This window comes from Suricata suricatta, chromosome 7, assembly GCF_006229205.1.
Source record: "Suricata suricatta isolate VVHF042 chromosome 7, meerkat_22Aug2017_6uvM2_HiC, whole genome shotgun sequence".
In the NCBI taxonomy this organism is placed as follows: Eukaryota; Metazoa; Chordata; class Mammalia; order Carnivora; family Herpestidae; genus Suricata; species Suricata suricatta.
In genome coordinates, this window is record NC_043706.1 from 33,263,986 (window position 1) to 33,285,830 (window position 21,845).

Sequence of the window (21,845 nt, forward strand, 5' to 3'; positions counted from 1 at the left end):
AACAACACCCTTGATGTAATGACCCTCAACAAAATATTAGCAAACTGAACTCAAAAACATATTAAAAGGGTTATTCACCACTATCAAGTGGGATTTAATCTAGTAATTCAAGGATGGTTCAATACATGCAAATCAATCAACATGATACACTATGTTAACAAAATGAGGAATAAAATCCAAGATTGTCTCAAGAGAGGCAGAAAAAGCATTTGACGGGGCGCCTGGGTGGCCCAGTCAGTTAAGTGTCCAACTCTTGATTTCAGCTCAGGTTCATGATCCTGGGTCATGGGATCAAGACCTGCATCAGGCTGCACACTCAGCACAGAGCCCACTTCGGATTTTTCTTTTCCTGCCTCTCTGCCCCTCCACTGTTCTCTCTCTTTCTCTCTCAAAATAAACTTTTAAAAAGTCCTTAAGAAACTAAAGAAAAATATTTGACAAAATTCCATTCATGATAGAAACTCTCCACCATGTAGGTAGAGAAGAAATATACCGAAGAAATATACCTCAACATAATAAAGACCATACGTGACAAACCCGCAGCTAACATCATACTCAACAGTGAAAAGCTGAGAGCTTTTCATCTAAGATCAGATGCCCACTCTCACCACTTTTATTCACCACAGTACTGAAAGTCTTAGCCACAGTAATCAGAAAAGAAAAAAGAAATAAAAAGCATCCAAATTGGTAAGAAGTTAAATTGTCACTATTTGCAGATGACATGATGCTATATAAAAAAAAAAACCTTGAAGACTCCACCAAAAAACTATTAGAAATAATAAATGAATTCAGTAAAAATTGCAAGATACAAAATCAACATGCAGAAATCGGTTGTATTTCTATACACAATTAACAAACTATCAGAAAAAGAAATTAAGAAAATGATTACAACAAAAATAATATACCTAGAAATAAATTTAACAAAAGAGGTAAGAGATCTGTACTCTAAAAACTGCAAAATATTGCTGAAAAAAAATAAAGACAAACAACATAAATAAATAAAAGAGATATACCATGCCATGGATTGGAAGAATTAATATTATTAAAATGTCCATACTACCCAAAGCAATCCACAGATTCAATACAATCCCTATCAAAATACTAATGGCATTTTTCAGGGGCGCCTGGGTGGCTCAGTCAGTTGAGTGTTCTCTCTGTCCCTCCTCCACTCTCACTTGCTCCTGCTCCCTCTCCCTCTGAAAATAAATAAACTTAAAAAAAATAAAAAGAGTATGGATTCTTGGGGCACCTGGCTGGCTCAGTTGGTGGAGCGTGTGACTCTTAATCTCAGAGTTGTGGATTTGAGCCCCAGGTTGGTATAGAGATTATTTAAAGACAAAATCTTATTTAAAAAAAAAGCATGAATTCCTTTTTTAAAAGATTTTAATTTATTTTTTATGTTTATTTATTTGAGAGGGAAAACACAAGCACAAACAGGGGAGGGGCTGAGAGGGGGGGGAGAAACACAATCCCAAGAAGGTTTGGTCTCATGAATGATGAGATCATGACCTGAGCCAAAATCAAGAACCCCCTCTTGAGCCCCAAGGAGTATGGATTCTTAACCGTCTGCTTTAGTGGGAACCTTGATTTGACAAGGGCAGCTATATGAATGCTGCTTGGGCAAGTCACTCAACTACTTTGTGCCTCAATTTTTCCCATCTATCATGTGAAATTAACAGAATTCACACCTCTCAGGATTTTGAAAATTAAATTAAAAGCTTGGCATGGTGACTGTCACATGGCAAACTTTAAAACAATAGTAGTTATAATTGTCATTCTGGTTTGTATTATTTCCTTAAAATTTTTTTTTTTTTAATTTTAGAGCTGGGGGGAAGGACAGAGGGAGAGGGAGAAGGAGAGAGAATCTCAAGCTGGCTCCATGCTGAGTGTGGAGCCTGAACGAGGGCTTTATCTCAAGACCCTGGGATCAGGACCTGAGCCAAAATCAAAAGTGGATACTCAACCAATTAGGCCATCCAGGGACCCTCCTTTTTTAATTTTTAGGTTTTTCTTTTTTAATTGAGATACAACTTACAAAAAATATGGAATGCTTCATGAACTTACATGTCATTTTTGCACAGGGGACACCCTAATCTTCTCTGTATGATTCCTATTTTATTTTTATTTCTTGGCACAAGTGGGCAAGGGGCAAAGAGAGGGAGAGAGAATCCCAAGCAGACTCCATGCTGCCAGCACAGAGCCTGACGTGGGGCTCGAACTCATGAAACCATGAGATCATGACCTGAGTCAAAACCAAAAGTCAGATGCTTAACCAACTGAGCCACCTGGCATCCCCATTCTAATTTTAGTATACATACTGCCAAAGCAACCACTACATTACTTTAAGATGACTTCCGGAAGTGGTGTCACTGGGTCAAAACCCATGAACATTTATGTGTCTGAATCCATTTTTCAAAAGGGGTGTACCAATTTTTGGTGCCAATAATAAATATACAAGAGAACCCAGGTAACCACGTCAGCATCAACATTATGTTACAGTAAGTTTGTTTTGTTAATTTAACAGCTGCTTCACTTGGGTTGTTCATTTTTGCTGCTTTGCCGTTAGCATCTTGAAACCCAACAGTTTTCTAGTTATCCTATGAATCCTGCACACCACAAGTACCTGCTGAACGTGAAATCTGAGTGAGATCCGATACTGGGAGCCACAATGAAAAGGAAATGAGTATGGCCAAGGCTTTTGTGGGAGGTAGGGCAAGAAACATTTTGATTCAAGATCACTGTGATCAAGTATGAGAGAGCTACAAAATATATGTTAAGGGCAGTGCAAAGATGGTGGTTTATAAAGCAGGGAAAAGGTGGCAGTATTCCAGCTGGTTCTTCTTGAAGGATGGACATTAATTTCAACTGGCAAGGGTGTGGGGCAAGAGCGAAATCAAGGCTGGGAAAAGAACACAGCACATTCCAGGGCTGTGGCTCGAGTACAAAGTTGCTAGGGGAGAGGGAAAGGTGAGAGGACAAGGCACAGAGTGCTCTCGGAGCACAAAGAGGTCCCTCCAAAACACAGCCAATGACTATGTGTGCTGAGGGAGAGTCTCTCAAAGGGCAAGTAACATGCTGAAAAACACAAAGACATGAATCATCGTGGCCCATCCAAGGGACAGTGTGTAATCCAACTTGGCTAAAGTGGAGGGTATATGTGAAAAGGATGCAGGGGATGCTAAATAGGCAGAAGCTGACTGGGAAGGACTGTGTGTGCCAGAATAAAGCATCTGAACTTCATTCCAAAGGAAATGGAGAACTGAAGCAAAGAAGTGACAATCAGACTAGCTTAAAAAAATTACTCTGGCAACACTCCAACAGCTTCCCATCTCATACAGAATAAAATCCAACATCTAAAGTCCTTCTAGCACTTAACACGGCCCACGTTGGTCAGTGGCAATCTCTGAAATTGCTTTCTATTGCTCCTCCTCTCACTCACTGGTTTTGCTACACCCACCTTCTCTCTGTGTATACCCTCCAACATGCCTTGCCACAGGGCTTCTGCACTCGCTCTTCCCTCTGCTTAGAACTCCTCCCTGGAGCACAGTTTGCTCCCTCACTTCCTTCAGGCAGGTCTCTGTTCAAATACTTCTTATCAAAGAGGCCTTCCTTATTACCTAACATAAAAGAACAAGTAACTACAGCAATCAGCCCTACCATTTTTTCCCTCCACTTACCACCTGGCACATATATTTACTTGTACAGTGCTGGTCTCTCCTCACTAGAATGGTAAGTTCCATGATGGAGCCTCTCTCAATAACCCTACAATATAGGAACTGCTATTGCCATTTCCAGATGGTGAAATTAAGGGGCACAATATTGCTAGTGGAATAGTGGAAGCAGGCAGAATGATTCCTGAGGCTGCAACTCTAACCATTGCACACAGTATCAGAGGTCCTGACTTTGACATTAGATCATTTCCTGTGAGTAGGCTCCCTCCTGAGAAGCGCTGAGACAGTAAAAACTCTAAATTCACACTACGTCCTCAAAATATATGGAGTCTTACCATTGTTTATTAGCCAAATTTCAACAGCCAGGAAACATTTTTGTAAATGATCAATTAATATGTACAAGGTACCTGGCCTGTGACGTCCCTCACCGAGGTCTGCATGTATCATGCCCCTCAGCCCCTGGGGCCTGCTTCCAGCTTGCTGAGGCCCACGGGCTGCAAGGGAAAGGACTTGCACTGTGTCTTCCATGGGCTCCATCTCCCTGCTTTGTTTTCCTCTCACTTCGTTGGCCTGCTGCTCTGACCAGGAGCTCAGTGCCTTTTTGTGCACCCCTTTACCCTCTTTTGGAAAAAGCTGTTCTCAGGAAAGATCACTCTCAGGGGTAAGTGACTAATAATACCTTAAAAATGGGGAAAATGTACAAGGTATCTGGACTTTAACCAACAAGAAGCTGTATTTTTTTTCTGTATAGGACCCACAGATATTAAAATAAGATGAAAAGGTTTTATGAAACCAAAAGGAACAAAACATATGACACCAAAGCTCAAGAATAACACTAACCTCAGGAATAAAATTAATTCCACCTTTAAGGTAACCATTAAAAATCTCTGAGCTATCACTATGAAAGGAAGAACACAGTATCTACCAGAAGACATCAAGTAAATATTGTATCATATGCAGATACAAATCTTGATTCTCTTCCTGCTCCTGATTATTAATTTCTTCTTTGCTGGATTATTTTTTCATCCTATCTCCCATTATCAAGAGTACCCCTTTTCAAAATGTAGTTCTCAGTCAACTGCTTTACCTCTGCCAACTACATCATACCAGAATTTACCACTCTTAATTCCAACTACTATTTGTATTATAACCAAATCTACCAATTTCTCTCTCTTCCCCTCTGCAGTTTTTGATCTCGAATTGCCTGACTATAAGTACGACCCTTTTATATCCCTACCTTTTTAGAGAAAATCAACCTTTTCAAAATGGTCCCCTTTTCTATTTATTATCTGTACCATCTGGCTACTCGCCTAGGTTTACAACTTTAGTATATATTTTTCTCCATTTAATCAACAGGACTTGCCAACTGCTCATTGTGTTTCCTACTATCTTACTTTCCAAATCCGCATCTATCACCATATTCTGGGTTTTCTTCATTTCCTTCCCGAATTACCACTGTTTTCCAGCTGGCCTGCCTACTTCCAGCCTACTCGTTTCCACTCATTCTGTACATACTGCCAATAAAGCCTCTCTCACACAGCACATTCCCAATTCAAGGACCTTAAATAGTTCCCCAGCACAAGTCCAAACTTCTCAAACCACCACTCAGGGCCCTCCTTCTACCCCTTCAACTATCACTAATGAATGTTTATCTTACACATTCTAAGGCAAAACCCCAGAAAACCAACATCTCCATCTCCCATAGCCAAATCAGTGCAGTGCACACAATAGGTCTATGGACAACACAAACCACTATCTTTCATAGGAGTTCAACTAATTACATCAAGCAACAGGAATATATTAATCTATCATCTTCTGAACATCTCAAATTACTATGGGAAGGTTTCGTTTTCTAAAGTTGAACCCTTCTAGGGTGCCTGGGTTAAGCATCTGACTTTGGCTCAGGTCATGATCTCATGGTCTGTGAGTTGGGGCCCTGTGTGGGACTCTGTTCTGACAGCTCAGAGCCTGGAACCTGCTTCAGATTTTGTGTGTCTATCTCTGCCCCTCCCTCACTCACGCTTGGTCTAAATAAAAAACATTAAAAAGATTTTTTTTAAGTTAAACCCTTTAATCAGCAAAATGAAGATGTATACAGTTATCAGTAAATAACACCACATAGCCTTAGTGAAAGTACAAAGTGGTATATATTTTGGGGCACCTGGGTGGCTCAGTCAGTTAAACGTCCAATTTTGACTCAGGTCATGATCTCACAGTCCACAGGTTTGAGCCCCGCATCGGGCTCTGTGCTGACAACTCAGAGCCTGGACCTTGCTTCAGATTCTGTGTCTCCCTCTCTCTCTGCTCCTCCCCTGCTTGCTCTCTGCCTCTGTCTCTCAAAATAAAATAAAGATGTTAAAAAAGTTTTTTTTTTTAAAAAAAAGCGGTATATATTTAAAAGATGGATTTGCCAATACCTATAAAAAGCTTAAGTGCAAAATATTCTTTAGCCCAGCAATACTTCCAGGAAATTACCTGTAGATACTCTCACAGAAGAAAGAAAAATTATATGCAGAAAGATATTAAGCACAACACAGTTGTAACGGTTTAAAAAAAGATACAAGATGGGGCGCCTGGGTGGCTCAGTCGGTTAAGCGTCTGGCTTTGGCTCAGGTCATGATCTCACGGTTTGTGGGTTCGAGCCCCATGTCAGGCTCTGTGCTGACCGCTAGCTCAGAGCCTGGAGCCTTTCTTCAGATTCTGTGTCTCCCTCTCTCTGACCCTCCCCTGCTCACACTGTCTCGCTCTCTCTCAAAAATAAGTAAAAGCATTAAAAAAATTTAAAAAATAATCAGTATAAAATTTTCACTTAAGAAAAAAGAAACAAAACAAAAAAAACCAGACTTTTTTTCCTAATGTTTATTTATTTTTGTGAGAGAGACAGAGCATAAGAGGGGAAGGGCAGAAAGAGAGGGAGACACAGAATCCAAAGCAGGCTCCAGGCTCCAAGCTGTCAGCACAGAGCCTGAAGTGGGGCTCAAATTCACAAATCGTGAGATCATGACCTGTACTGAAGTTGGATGATTAACTGACTAAGTCAACCAGGTGCCCTACAAAAAAACAGACTCTTAAATACAGAGAACAAACTGGTGGTTGCCAGAGGGGAGGTGGGTAGGAGAATGGGTGAAATAGGTGAAGGGGAGTAAGGGGTACAAAATGAATAAGTTATGCAGATAAAAAGTACAGCATAGGGAATATAGTCAATGATACTGTAAAAACTTTCTATGGTAACAGATGGTGATTACATTTATCATGGAGTGCATTGAGCAATGCACAGAATTGCCGAATCAAGATGTTGTACACCTGAAACTAATATTGCATGTCAATTATACTTAATAATAAATTTTAAAGAGAAAGAAAACGTGTGTGCAGCGAAAGCTCTTAATTTTGGATGAATATAAATTGATCTGATTATCCATGGAGCAAGAAATATGAACAACTCAAAATGCTTATGAGAAACTCATCTATTCATTCAACAACCATTTGTGGAACACTTACTATGTGCCAAGCATTATGCCTGATGATACTGACATAACAGTAACAAGAAAAGCCTAGTCTATGTTCCCAAAGAGCTTAAAGAAAGGTCTTTTGGTCTCCATTTTTCCTATTTCCCCTGTAAAAGCTGCTCTGTCTTCCATGTATGTGTTCTTATTATACCTATGGTTCCCCATAAAATAGATACAAATTAATAGGATAATTATATCAAATAAAAACAAGGGCTTTAAAAATTGACTCCTAATCCCTTCATAATTATTTCGAAAAGTTACTAAAAGCACAATTTGTAGAAAGAACAGCTCAACACTTTAAAATAAATAAAAAGTGACCTATGAGCACCTGAGTGGCTCAGTCAGTTGAGCGGTTAAGCGTCTAATTCCTGGTTTCTGCCCAGGCCATCCAGGCCATGATCTCGCAGTTCAAGAGTTTGAGCCCGGCATCAGACTGTGTGCTGACGGTGTGGGAGCCTGCTTGGGATTTGCTCTCCCCTCTGCTTCTGCCTTTGCCCCTCCCTATGCTGCGCGCACATGCACTTTCTCTCAATGACAAACAAAAAAGGAACCTAGTGCTAAATGAAGGGAAATTAAGAATATTTGAGGAAGGGAAAAATGTGATAGGAAATATTAATTTTCTTCAACTTATACATGTTTACTGAATTTCTGTATAATGAACGTGTACTACATAAGAAGTTCTATAATATAATAATATACGGGAGGAGTATAATAAGGTCTTGTTCTGGAAAAAAAACATCTATTGCAACAACAGAGCAGCTACCGCACACCGTTCAACTTCTTGACCTTCCATCCCAGCCTCTTTGTGGTCTGGCCTTGTTGCGACTCCTGGTTTTGTCAGCCCCAAGTCCATTCCTCCCCTCCTCAGCTAGAAACAGCATTCTGGGACTTCCAAAAGCGAACTACCTTGTAAAACAGAGACCTCCCCTTCCCAAGAACTAAACTGAAACCCAAACTGCAATTCTCTGAAAACATGACATCCTTGAAGAATCTGGCCGATGTGCCAGCTGTGATATTTCTTGAAAGCGTATAGCTGAACACATATCTGTTTTTTTCTAGCATTGCACAATGTTCCTGGCCTGCAATGCACATACTGCATCGATTATCATATTTAAGCATCTGACAGCATTGTTACAAGAATCAATAGTATTCATCTCTGACTAAACTCATATATAAATTTTTCAGCCTTCAAATGGTCATGGATTTCAGTATCATATATGTTTTTTCCACAAAGTCTCAATAGAGTGCATTTCCTGAACTTTTAGCTTTCTGTTTCCTGTTCATCAATGGCTACAACTCTAGAAGCAATACATAAACACACCCCAGCCATGGTACTTCCACTTTTGACAACAGTGGACATGAACTTAGTATGACCAAACATAACTACAGTGTATAAATGGTATATGACAGCTAACAGAGCAATAGCAGAAATTTAATTGTTCACAAAAATGGAAATATAAATTATACTATTGATATAAGAATGACAATTATAAAACAGTCTCTTTCTTTCTCAATGTAGGAGAACTTAGACCAAAACAATCTTCCTACTACAAAGTTGCAGGTCATAAGGCGGATAAAAAAAAAAATCCTTCTCCCTTCAGAAAAATGAAGATAGGAAAAAGAAACCAAACCATGGGAAATATAATAAGTGATTAGATACAAAGCTCTGACAACATGGGGAAAAAAACTGTATATGTCTGTGGATTATACAATTCAACTTCAGTGTTTAAAAATGATAAAGAAAATTAGTATTTCAGTAAAAATGAATCTAGTGCAGATGCCTACTTTCTTCGAAGGAATATAGCAGGATAAGTAGAGGTCTGGGGCATTTTTATGTAACCCATGCTTTTTTCTTTCAGTAATCATGAGAAAGAATATAGAACATTATTACTAGTTGCAAAATGATTTCACGATAAAATTATACTTAAAGTGACTAAAAAGTATTTGTACACCACGCAAATTTTCAAAATGCAGTAAGGACACCTTGCCAAAGTTAAAACAATACATTTCAAGGAGGAAAAAATGGTGTGATACTGATTTATTCAGTGACTTGGAACAGAGATTATTTATATATGGAAAAATTACTCTGTAAAAAAGTATTTGTTGAGCATCTTGAGTGACTAGAAACTAAGTTTAGAGCTTTATAAATCTTCCATTATCCTGGATTTACATAGGAAAACTGTGTCGAAGAAAACAATGCTTAAAAAAGTTCCTCACCATTATTTGTGGCTTATAATAAAATGTAAAAAGCTGGAGAAGATGTCGACTCAAGAGACTATTGTAATAGAAATTCAGGGTTGAGGGCTGTGAGACCAAAGTACCAGAGCTCCCAAGTCTTCACGCCAATCTCACCAGCACATCAATCAGTAAAATAATAGAAATAAAAAGTCCACTTTTTTTGAGAATGCCATTTAGGTTTACAACCCTATTATAATTCTCAACTCTAAAAATGAAAGAAAAACACTTTTCTTCTTAAAGCAGATTTTGGAGTTTTGGTTTCAAATATTACTTTAAGAATTGTAATGCTCATCCAAGAAATGTAATCATGGGCTTCTCATTAAGAAGTGTGAATTACGGGGCACCTGGGTGGCTCAGTTGGTTAAGCATCTGACTTTGTCTTAGGTCATGATCTCACGGTTCATGAGTCTGAGCCCTGTGTTGGGCTCTGAGCTGTCAGCACACTCAAGTTCTCTGTCTCTCTCAAACATTTAAACATTAAAAAAATTTTTTTAACTTTTTTTTTTTTTTTTTTTGACAGAGAGGGACAGTGTGAGCAGGGGAGGGTCAGAGAGAGAGGGAGACACAGAATCAGAAGCAGGCTCCAAGCTCTGAGCTGTCAGCACAGAGCCCAATGCGGGGCTCGAACCCACGAACCATGAAATCAAGACCTGAGCCAAAGTTGGACGTTTAACCGACTGAGCCACCCAGGTGCCCCTAAAAAAAAATGTGAATTACTATAACATTTTTCTTGGTAGTAAAATTAGTTTTTATCTTTGTTTTTAACAGTAATAGTAGAAAAGTTCCTGGTAGTTCTACTGTAATTACCACTCAGATGGTTGAGACTCAGACTAGGTAGGACAGTAAAAACAACAACCGTAGTTTAGCTCTAAAAGGTGCAGTCCTGCTCCTTAATTATCTGTGGATCCTGAACATGTGACTGTACTTCCTCTGGACATCAATGTCCTCATCCGTAAAACAAGATGGCTGGACTAGAGGTTATTTCCCTTCCTTACTTTCTCTTTCTCCCTCCCCCTGGCCCTTTCTACCTTATGCCTTTAGTGATTTAGGATCTAGACTGGGTGTCTGAGGACAGAAAAAAAAATTTGGAGAAAAGGAGTAAGGATTATGTAAACAACTAAAACATGGAGAGAAAAAAAGTGAAAGAATTCACGTTTACAAAAAGAAATCGACAAATGGTTCAGGATAGAGCATGGATTTCATTGTCAAAATTAGCTTAAATACAAGTTTCAGTTATAACGATATCAAGAAAGAAAGTGAAATGCCAGAGTACCTCACAAATAACTCAAGAAACCCTCTCAAGTTCCCTCAGTACCTATAGAAAAGACTTCCTAACACGGTTTAATCATTCATAATCCTTCCCCTACATAATCACCAACAATTTTCCAACAAGTTAATCCCTCAGCCAATTTGGCCTCATTGTTTCCAACAAACATCTAGGAATATCTCCCCATTCACTATCACTCAGTGTTCTATCTGAAATGTGCTCTCTCTCCTCTCAACTTGTACTAAGAATCCATCATGCACAATCATGCCTGTAGCACCGTTCTCAGTGCTCGACATGTATTAACTCACTTAATTCTCTCAATGACCCTGGGAGAGAGGGAAGTAACTGTGCTTGAGATTACATAGTAGCAGAGCTAGCATTCCGACACAGGAGCCTGTCCTCTTGGCTTGCTAACTGACCCTTCAAAGCTCAGGTCAAGTTCTGTCACCTTTCTGAAGTTCTCATCTCCTTAGCAATTATTCCAGCCCGAGTCCTTAAGCAAACCACTCATTTGCCACTTACCATGGGGGCTAGATTGTTGTTTACCTTTCATGCATATATTCTATCTTTTCTAAGAACAGGCTCTTGTCTCATTTATTCTTTTTTTTTAATTTTTTAAAGTTTATTTATTATTGAGAGACAGAGACAATATGAACATGGGAGGGGCAGAGGGGGAGACACGGAATCAGAAGCAGGCTCCAGGGGCTGAGCTGTCAGAGCCCGATGCAGGGCTTGAACTCACAAACTTGAGAGATCATGACCTGAGCCGAAGTCAGATGCTTCACCGACTGAGCCACCCAGGAGCCCCTTGTCTCATTTATTCTTAACAACACTACTTAGAAGCTAAGAGAACCTAAGACCTGAAATATAAAAGTGCTTACTCATGAAACTATAATGGCATTTAATATTTATTGAAGACATATACCAGGCTCTGGGCTAAGTGCTTTATAGGTACTGTCTCATTTAATCCTCACAACTGCCTCTCCTCAATATTACAGATGAGGAAAGGAGGCTTAGAGAAGCTCTGCACATTGCCCAGTATCTCCAAGTGGTAGTGACGGTCTTACTTAAAAGAGTCTGCACCGTGCTCTCACTGTCCAGCCTATTAGAGAACACCTTGAAGAAAGAACCAGTACTAACCACAATTCAGTTCCACTGGTGCTTACTCTACAGCATGACCCCAAACACTAAGGAGTCAGGATCAGAAGTACAGCTGCGGTCCTCAGGAAGTTCACAGTCCATTAGTGCTTCAAGACCAAACTATCACTGGTGGGGTCGCTATCATCAAGACTTCAATATTTTAACTTCTAGTTTAAATCAAGTATCATATTAATCCTTGGAAACTCTCATCCACACCACTCATTCTCCCTTCAAGCTCCCTCACTCCCTCAACCCTTGGACTCCTCTCTCCAGCTTTTGCATTATAGAGTAGAAGGGTCCCGTTAAGCCTAACAACTATTAGCATATCTAGATTTAATTTAGTGATAGCTCAGACTCAAGGGTCTATCTGATGAATACCATGCCACAATAAAATATGAGCAGTGAAGAACAGCTAGAAAAAAAAAAGTAGTAGCAAAATGCAGCATAAAGAATATGAAAGTCACACTGTAAGGAGAAGTAAAGCAATAAAAGAAGGGAAATGGACACAAATACAAGGTAGAAGTAGAAAGAAGGAATCCAGAATAAATTCAGTGGAGAAACACAAATAGCAACATTAAAATCTAACTACTTTAAGAATTCTAACTCCTTTAATTCTTTCTCTTCCCAACCTCTAAAGGAAATTAAAAAAAAAATACATCTATGAAGCAATGGCTGAAAAACTACTAGGAACAATCTATAAATTAGGAGGATTTTTTTCATGAGAAACATTAATTTTAGAATTTCAGAGATGCAAAGAAACCTCAAAATACTATCTAACCTAACCCACTCATTTTACAATTAAAATAAGGCTCAGAAAGGGTGATTTTCATTTGCCCAAGACCATACAGCTACTTAGCAACACTCTTGAATCTCATTCCAATGTCCAAGCCTCCAGACAAGGCTTCCTAGCAATGTATTTTACTCCTCCATTTTCATTTTCCACTCTTAATAACTCTTAGTTTCTGCATAAGCATCTCAGAATCCACATTTTATTCCTAATTTCTATAGAATAAAATAATCAAACACTCCAGATTATGTAAAGCAATATGTACTTGAATTCTTTTGCTCCCAAAGTCAGTCCATCTCCATCTGCATCACGGTGCAGACTCTCCTACCAGGAGGAAATTCAAACATTTCCCAGAAGAGCAGAAAACAAAAACAAAAACAACCCCCCCCATCTCCGTAAGCTGATCAAAGGCAAGCCAAGTTGATCAACTACAACCCCTCTAGAAAGGAATTAGGCCCAAGTCCCTGGAGGATGGATGACACCTAATGAGGGTTACTAATTTTCTTGTTTCTATTTTATACCCTCCTAACTAACCTGAGGCTCCTATCTTTCTGACAAACGTCAATTCCAGGAGCTTGTAAAGAAAAATAATGAAAAGAGTATCATGTCACTTTCAGCAAAAGTAGCTTTTAGACAGGAACTATCTTGGCCAGGAAAGAGACAAGAAAAGAATTTTAAATAACCCATAAACTGGTACTTTTAGCCTTAAAAACACCAAGAAGTCCTGAAAGTGTGTAATGTACACTTAATATTTCCTCAACTGCAAAGCACGTGAAGACCTGGGCTGGAAGGACTCATCCTGGGCCATTTCTGCGGTCTAAGAAAGTGCGGCTTACACCCTAACCAACCCCCACTCCCGCCACGGTAAACTGTGGCCCTGCCAGCCACTGTTCTCCAGGCTACTGGAGCTGAGTGATTTTGAATATCATCATAGTTTAAATACAGTGATTACCTAAGCCTTCAAAATGATGTCTTTGCCTATAGAGGGCTGACTAAAGCCTTCTCTGGAAGAGATGAAGATGCCTTAGTTTACTTTAGGAACATAGTTTAATTTTGGTCTGTATGAAGTTCGTTATAGATTAAGGATAATCTCCTGCTTTAATATGTTAACCAAATTAGGACAGTTGTACTAGAAATGAAAAGGACAAAAAAATAAAGAAGACATTATAAAGTCAGAAACAAAGCATTTTAGTGACTCACTGAGCTTAGTAAGGAAGTAAAGGAAGAGTGAAAAATGACCAACAGGGATCGTGGAGTGATTAACAGCTAAAGAGGAAAACGAGGAAGAGCTTTCTGTCCGGGGATGAGGGGCGGGAGTGCTGGTGTGCTGCTGCTACAGAGACAGTATTTAAACAGATTTAGATTCAGGACATAGGTGAAAATCCGGGCTCAAGTTTGGAAGGCCTCAAGTTTAAACAGAAGATACAAACTTGGGGCCTAAAAGCACAGCAAAAATCAAGTTTTTAGAGAAAGAGAAGGTTATAGAAAGAAAACTTTTAAAAACAGCATTCCTCAGATAATACACTTTGAAGATAACCTAACCTTCCAGATTAATACGTCATTATGTAGATACAGAATATTGGGTTATTTTGTTCTAAATGAAAAACTAAAACATTATTTTTTCCCCTCAGGCTATGAATTGACAGAGAGAAGCTAAGGATTAAAACAGTTTCATAATTACTATTTGTCCAAAGTCAAGTCTCTGAACTAAAACACACTGCTTCTGAAGTTTCTGTATTTATAAGAAAACTTTTGCAAAATTCAGAAAGAAAAATCTGATGCATCAGTACTACTACCGTTTTATAATCTATGTGAGAACTTAATAGTCTTTAAAAGCACATTGGGAGCACGTGGGTGGCTCAGTTAAGCTTCTGGCTCTTAATCTCTGCTCAGGTCATTCATCATCTCATGGTTCATAAGATCGAGCCCCACACTGGGGGTTGGGGGCTCTGTGCTGACAGCGCAAAACCTGCTTGGGATGGATTCTTTCCTCCCTCCCCCTCTCTCTCTGCCCCTGCCCCACGTGTGCACTCTCTCTAAATAAACTTTTTTTTAAAAAAAGCACATTAAACAAAATGTTGACAGTTAATACACCTGGAGAATAAGTATATAGAGGTTCTTAATACCATTCTCCCCAGGTCTATGTAGTTTAAAACTTCCATTATTAAAAAAAAAAAAAAAAAAGCCTATCTACAGATATTTTTAAAATTCTATCTGCAGTTAAGGTTTGCCAACTAAAAACAAAAAACAAAAACACAAAAACAAAAACGGTTGACAATGCGAACCAAAATTCTAACAGATAAAACATTTCAAATAATGTTGTTTTATTCACTCCTAACAGACCAATGAAATTTAGTGTGTATGAATGGGAGAAAAGATCCTGTGTCATTTTAGAGAAACATGAATATGTTCATTAAATGCAAAGAGTTCTTCTATCCATGTTAGTTGATGTTGGACATTTGTTACTTTTCTCTTGAATGAACTTACAATTTTTGTTGAATATACAGTCCATATAAATGTATGGCTTTGGTTAGTAAAGGCAAAATAAGCATTTATCCCCAGTATCAACAATTGCTTTGTTGAACCTGCTGGCTAGTGGTCATATTATTTCAAATATCTTCCACTCTACTAGGTAATCAAATAAACAACTTTTTTTTATGTAGATGCAAAAAAAAAAAAATTAAGAACCAAGACCCATAAATTATACCTAACCCTAACCTGTAAAAAACCCACACATTTAAAATTATGTAAACCAGTAAGTAGAAGGAGAAAGTTCAAAGTTTTTAACAATTATCAAAGTTTAAGCTAGGATTTAAATAGATGTAATTTAAATCAAATCACTCTATTGAGGCTCTGACAGCACTGGAACAAATAGAGAGCAACAAATTTGCTGCTTAGATTTGCTATTTACTGATAACCAAGAATAGTTTATACAATTTATAAGCACGTATCTTACTATAAGCACCTCTTTCCTCTGCATGATAAATAGCAGCACCCAAAAAAGACAACCAGATTTGTTTGCCTCCTGTTCATTTGGTAAGTTCCAAGACAATAAAAACCATACATGTCTGTGCAAAACCAGCACACTGCAGGTGTGCAACGTTTGTAACAGAAATAATCACACCTTCGCTTCCCAGAAAGCTATTGCTAGCTATCAGTCCTATTCCCTACGTGACACGTGTAGCGTAACAAAATAAGGCAGGCTTTCCTTGCTGAGACTTCTGCTTTGAATCATTTTCAGAACCTCATTTCTTCTAACAGAAATATGTCACCATGAAATTTCAGAGAGAAGCAGTATAAACACATATATGGACAAACAAAAGAGACTGTCAGTGATTCTCTTTTTCTCCATCATCATTAAAGCATTCCTCAAGTCTGAACCGAGGTATTTCATTTTACAGATAACAAGATCATTCTCCTCTTCAACAAATTTTTGTAGCTTTTTTCCTCATTAAAGCAAAAGTTACATACCATAAAATGCCCAGATCTTAAGTAGTCAGCTCAGTAAGTTTGAACAAGTGTATACACCAACAACTGGTGAATCTGGAAGATCCTTGGACTAGGTCTTGCCAACTTTTCTGTAAGTTAAAAAGTATATGAAAATAAAAAGTTACCAAAAAAGTGTACACTTGAATTTCCATTACCTAAGTCAAGCTACAGAATATTTCTATCTCTCTAGAAAGTTCCTTTTTGCCTCTTTCCAGTCAACCACAACCCTTACCCAGAAACCACTGTCCTGATTTCTATCAACATACCTAAAGTTTTGCCTGTGCTTGTATTTTTCAAAAATGGCATCATTTGGTACATACTTATGCCTGGCTTCTCTTGCTCTGAATAAGATTTCAGAGCTTCATCTATGTTGTATGAATCAGTAGTTCATTTCCATTGTGAGAAAAGCTGCTATGAACATTTTACATCAATCTTTTTGTGAATATGTACTTTATTTCTCCTTGGTGAAGTAAGATTTCATTTTAAAAGGGGTGGGGGTTCACCTACAAATAAGCCTGTAAAGTCATAATATAGACAGATGGACTGGTTACATATTACAGATTATATACAGCAAATATATATATAGTTGCATAAAATACTAAAAATAAAAATAGATATTTTATCTACGTGTGTGTGTGTGTGTGTGTGTGTGTGTGTGTGTGTGTAAATGAATAGATTCTGAGAAGTCCAGCTGGGACCAACAGATACATTTTTTTAATGTATAAAGTTCAAAGTGAAAATACATCTAACATGGGAAAGTTGTCCATTTCAGTTTTCCTTAGTTTTATGTTTTAACCTAAGAATAATTCAAAGGAGAAACAGATTTCTCTCCATATAAGTTACTCTGTTCTGCTTCAATGAAATACTTTCTTCTCCTAACAAATCTCCTCCCTAAACTAGATCTTCAAAACATTAAATGTTACCTCCACTACATAGTAATTTTTCATGCAAGGAGTAAAACCCAAGTGTGTTAAAAGTACAAATTTTATCATCTTGCTTTAAAAAAAAAAGTTAAACAGGGAAATACTCCATTGGCTAATACTTAACATGGGTAAAGACCATCCCATCTTCATTGAAAGTATATTCTGAAAAGGGCTCAATCTCTAGGATGTTTTCTCCACCCCAAGAAGTAATTTACTGCAGCATCAAGTCTATGAAAGACACACGTTGACGTTGAAATTCTGTGTAATTTTCAGCTGAAAGAAGAGGTGGTTCTTTAATTTCCAGTAACAGTAAAACTAAGAAACATACACATAAATCTGAAGAGATCAATGTGAAATTCCCAACCCTGCTCATGATAAACAGATTATCATTTTGGGGGGACTAAAAGTGGCTCCTCATTTAACATCACCCATAAATTGCCAAGATGGAGGCAGAATGCTACAAATGGTTCTAGAAGTTTACCACCGCCTTTTTTAGGAAGGGTTTGCAAATGGGAGAAAACAACCCTTTTCTAACATTTGATCTTTGTTCATTTTTTATTCTTCCTCCTCCAAAATAAGCAACTTTAAAAAGATACCATTCTAATGTAATGCATTTTTAATCTTAAAAGATATTCTTAGCATTTGGATGTTCCCTGACTTTCACGGATGTGTAATTATTTACTTTACCCATTATTCACTCTGAAAATACATCATTTTACTGTACCATTTTCTAGAACAACAAGGAAAACAGACTTGATTAATTGTTACAAAAACAGACAGCAGCTCTAAATCACCACAACCCCCAACTTTCATTATCTTTTTCCTGTTTTAGAGAATCACAATTTTATTCTTAACTAATTAAAGGATCTTTCTTCCAGACCAAGAGCAGAAAACGGGTACAGCCAATTGCGTAGACCCCATACTCCCTCTGGTGGTCCTTCCCTCTCATTAACTAGGTGTTTTCCAAAAGACTAGAAGTAAATCCTAAATTAAACATAAAATGAACCTGCCCCATATAAGGATTATAGTCTCACATGTTTACGTTTCAGCTGAGTACAGGGCAATTCTATTCATCACAAACTGTGAGGCACAAATTATTTTGAGAACCTGAATTTTGGTGTTTCAAATATTGCTAAGTATCTTTAGTAACCTGTTGTACAAATTAGTAACAAGGGTGGTTAAGGCCCTACTATAATTATTTTAAGCTCTCTTTTGACAGAAGAGTCGTTTACACGATATCTTATTTGCAAATTAAATCACACTTAAGTGGCCATTGTTTTAAAACCAATAGTTACATACCGATAACCACTCAGTCTCCTCCGTGTGTAGATTTAATTTCTTTACACTTTGGGGATATATTATCAGAAGTCAAAAAAAAAAAAAAACCACTATAGAGCCTTTCTCACTCGCTCCTTAGCCATCCTGGCGCACTTGTTCTAGATTGAGGGCTGTCCCACACCCAAGGCAGGAAGATGGTGGCCCCACAAAAAAGAAGTCACTGGAGTCGATTACCTCTAGGCTCCAACTTGATACGATAAGAGGACAGTACATGACGAGGTACAAGCAGATAAAATGATCAGAGATGGCCAAAAAAACCTGGTCGTTCTAGCCAACACTGCCCAGCCTTGAGGAAATGAGCACTGCATTCTCTTGGCCAACACTGGTGCCAACACTACGGTGGCGACAATACTGAACTGGGCCCAGCAAGTGAAAAGTACTACAGAATACGCACACTGGTTATCACTGATCCGGGTGATTCTGGTAACACTAGGAGCATGCCAGAAAAGACTGGTAAAAAGTAAATCATGCAAAGATTTTCTTTAATAAAACTGGCCAGAGATTGGGAGGGGGGGGAAGGCACTGTAGAAAATTCAGCAATGTACAATAATGAAAAAACAAAATCTAATTACTAATCATCTATGTTAGAAAGTTCAGAGGCACCTGGGCGGCTCAGTCAGTCATGATGAGCTGAATGTGGAGCCTGCATATTCTCTCTGCCCCTCTCCCCTGCTCACATGCCCGCTCTCGGTTGCTCTAAAAACAACAACAACAACAACAAACATGTTAAGAAAAAAAGTTCAAATCGTTTCAGGGTGCCTGACTGGCTCTGTCAGTGGAGCATGCAACTCTTGATCTCAGGGTTGTGGGTTCAAGCCCCACACTGAGTGAACAGATTACTTAAAAAATAAAATAAAATCTTAAAAATAAATAAAAGTTCAAATTGTTTCAGAATTATAAAATGTCTGAATTTAACTGTACTGAGTAATTATACAGTTTGGTGTGCCAAAATATGGGCAATAAAGATTTTTCTTTAGGAACTGTGAAAAATTATATTAAAGGCCTACACAGAGATATTCTTAATGCTAGGTATAACATGCATATTGCGGTCAAATAAAGGCATATTCCTGTCTAATATTGTCACTTGATTTATCCTCAAATTAGCTATTTTAGCATATGTCCTTGTTTTATTGTGGCCTTATTCATTCAAAAATATTTGCCAACCCCCAAACACAAAAGGAACCACACCTGAGGATAAATGACTTAAAATGTTTACGGTGGAGGTGTAAGAATTCAACTTATGCTTAATTTTGAAACTGAAATGTGGTTGATAATTTTGATATGGTCTACCACAAGTTAAAGTGGACCCCCCCCCCAAAAAATACCAGTAAAATATCTAAAAACTGAACTTGAAAATGGGCTTTTAAATAAAAGGCATTTTTATAAACTTTCTAAAATATGCTTTTGTGTAAATGAAACCATGAAATATAAGTTTTATTATATGTAGTATATTTAAACATCACCATAGAATAAGGATTATAGTAATTACATAGTAAATTACACATAGTAGTTAAAACTAATATATTCCTATACACTTTAAATAACTAAAGAACAGTTATCCAAGTCATTGAAAACAATGAGAACCCCAGACTTTTAAGATTCCTTACAACTATTTATGTAGAACAAAACCCACTCTACATAGGGACACGTCACTGTTGAACAAATCTACCCTAAGCAGTAAAAAGACAACTCAGCTTTAAAAATAATAACTTTTTCTATAGAAAGAGGATGTTCTTTCCTCTCTAGACTGATTCGTTCTAAGCTAAGAAACCTTTAGGAAACTAAATAACCCAAAATATGTGTTCTTTTCCAGCCCAAGAACAGAAACCTGAAGATTTAATTAGTTGTCTAATCCAGTATTTTAAGGCTTTCATGTTGAAGTGGTTAAAATTATGGGGTTTTTTCCTTTAAAAAAATCACCCAAAGTTAAAGATTAAAAATATATATTTGTTTTGTCAAACGTTCGACGGACAAAGACCTCATCACTTGTTTTAGAGATATAAAATACTTTATAAAGACCATCTTTGATTTTGTTTTAAAATCCTGATCAAAACTAGCCTATTGGTTAAAGACTTCAATTTTAAATGGTGTTACTAAATAGCTAGGTAAATGATAAAATAAACATTCAATAAAATACTAACAAAGTAGTATAACTAAATCTAAAGTGTAACATTGCTTTTAAAAAGTTACACTCCTCTTAAATATAAATCATCCCAAATAGATATAAAACACACACTAGAAAAAAATTAAGTCAGCCAAGCCAAGTTACTCACAAATTAAATAGGTATAAAGTACATTAAAAAATAATTGTATACTATTTTTAAAAGTATTTTTTCTGTAGATGCCCAATATTGGTCAGGTCCACAACTGTGGATTAAGTGGAAGTCAGTTGGGAGAGAGACGCAGAAAATGGTAAGTGAAAGTACAACAAATAAAAATTTCCCAAAAAGAATAAAAAATTTTCCAAGTCTATCCTTCAACTTTGAGTCAAACGCCAAGAGAAAAAGCTACCACAAGTCTCTAAAGTAAAAACCCTTTTGGGGGTGGGGGTGGGGGCAGGATTTCACAGACCATTAAAAACCTTAACCAAAATATGCCCCAACTTTCCCCCTGTCCACAATCTAACAAAACGGGAAGACAATTAAAATAAACACTCCTGTCTACTCCCATTTTTCCAAAGAAAACTCCCATTCAATGCTAAGCCTTATTCCACTGGAAAACATACTCCTGAAAAGTAAATCCAAAACCAAGAGCTCAAACTACTTCATGCAGAATTTACTGAATGGCGGCCAAACGCTGTACACGCTGTCCTGAACCACACTCAAGGATATATCTAGAGTTCTGCATTCTCCATTTACTAACTTTGTACCTTCCTATGCTTTCGCCACCACTGCAGAAACCGATTTTTTTTTTTAAATAAGATCATGTCCCTCCAGGCTCGTCAATGGAAAGAATGCAATCAATGCACGCTAACCCCCTTCAAACTATTTTATTTTATTTTTTAATCAATACTGGGTTGGACCCCTATCCTGTCGCCAGCACACCTTTTTAGACATCAGTGGAAGGAGTGCTGACGTTCCAGGAGCGAGCGAGCAAGGAGCCCTAAATCAAGTTGGAACTGGCTTTCACCTGGCACGAGAATAATCACCTGTTAGACCGGCGCGGCACGGGCACCCTCCCCGAGCGGCCGAGAGCCGGGATGCTGTATCCCGGTCGCTGGTCCCAAGGCGGCAGGTGGAGGCGGCGAACACGCATCCACACCCACCGCCCCGGGAGCGCAAACCGAAAGCTAGGCGCCAGCAGCGGGACGCTCCGTTATCCTCACCCGCCACCGGCCCCGCCAGGTGTGCGCCGCTCCATCGCGCCCGCGGCGTCCCGGCGCACGGCGCACACCCCGGCTCGACTTCGCCCGCCGCCCGGGCCCCGGAAGGCGAAGTTTCTCTCCCTCCCGCGGCGGCGGCCGCTCACGCGCCGCCCGGCTCTCCG

The 21,845-nt window shown here is 38.4% G+C and overlaps 1 protein-coding gene and 1 non-coding gene across 4 annotated transcripts in view; both read right to left on the reverse strand.

Annotated features, from left to right (window-relative positions):
* Positions 1-21,798, reverse strand: part of FKBP5 (FKBP prolyl isomerase 5) — a 111,583-nt gene extending 89,785 nt beyond the window's left edge. Inside the window, exons 1-2 of one of the 3 annotated variants that reach the window (XM_029943990.1) lie at positions 21,508-21,798; positions 16,081-16,187 (exon numbers count right to left, since the gene is read on the reverse strand). The gene's annotated coding sequence lies outside the window, so the exon portion shown is untranslated. Of the gene's footprint in view, positions 1-16,080; positions 16,188-18,962; positions 18,985-21,507 lie in introns of those variants that run through there. The other 2 variants (XM_029943988.1, XM_029943989.1) reach the window with 2 other exon arrangements.
* LOC115297281 lies at positions 2,037-2,138 on the reverse strand. The gene has a single exon (XR_003911379.1). It is a non-coding gene; the product is annotated as a U6 spliceosomal RNA (small nuclear RNA).
* Positions 21,799-21,845: the final 47 nt, after the last annotated feature.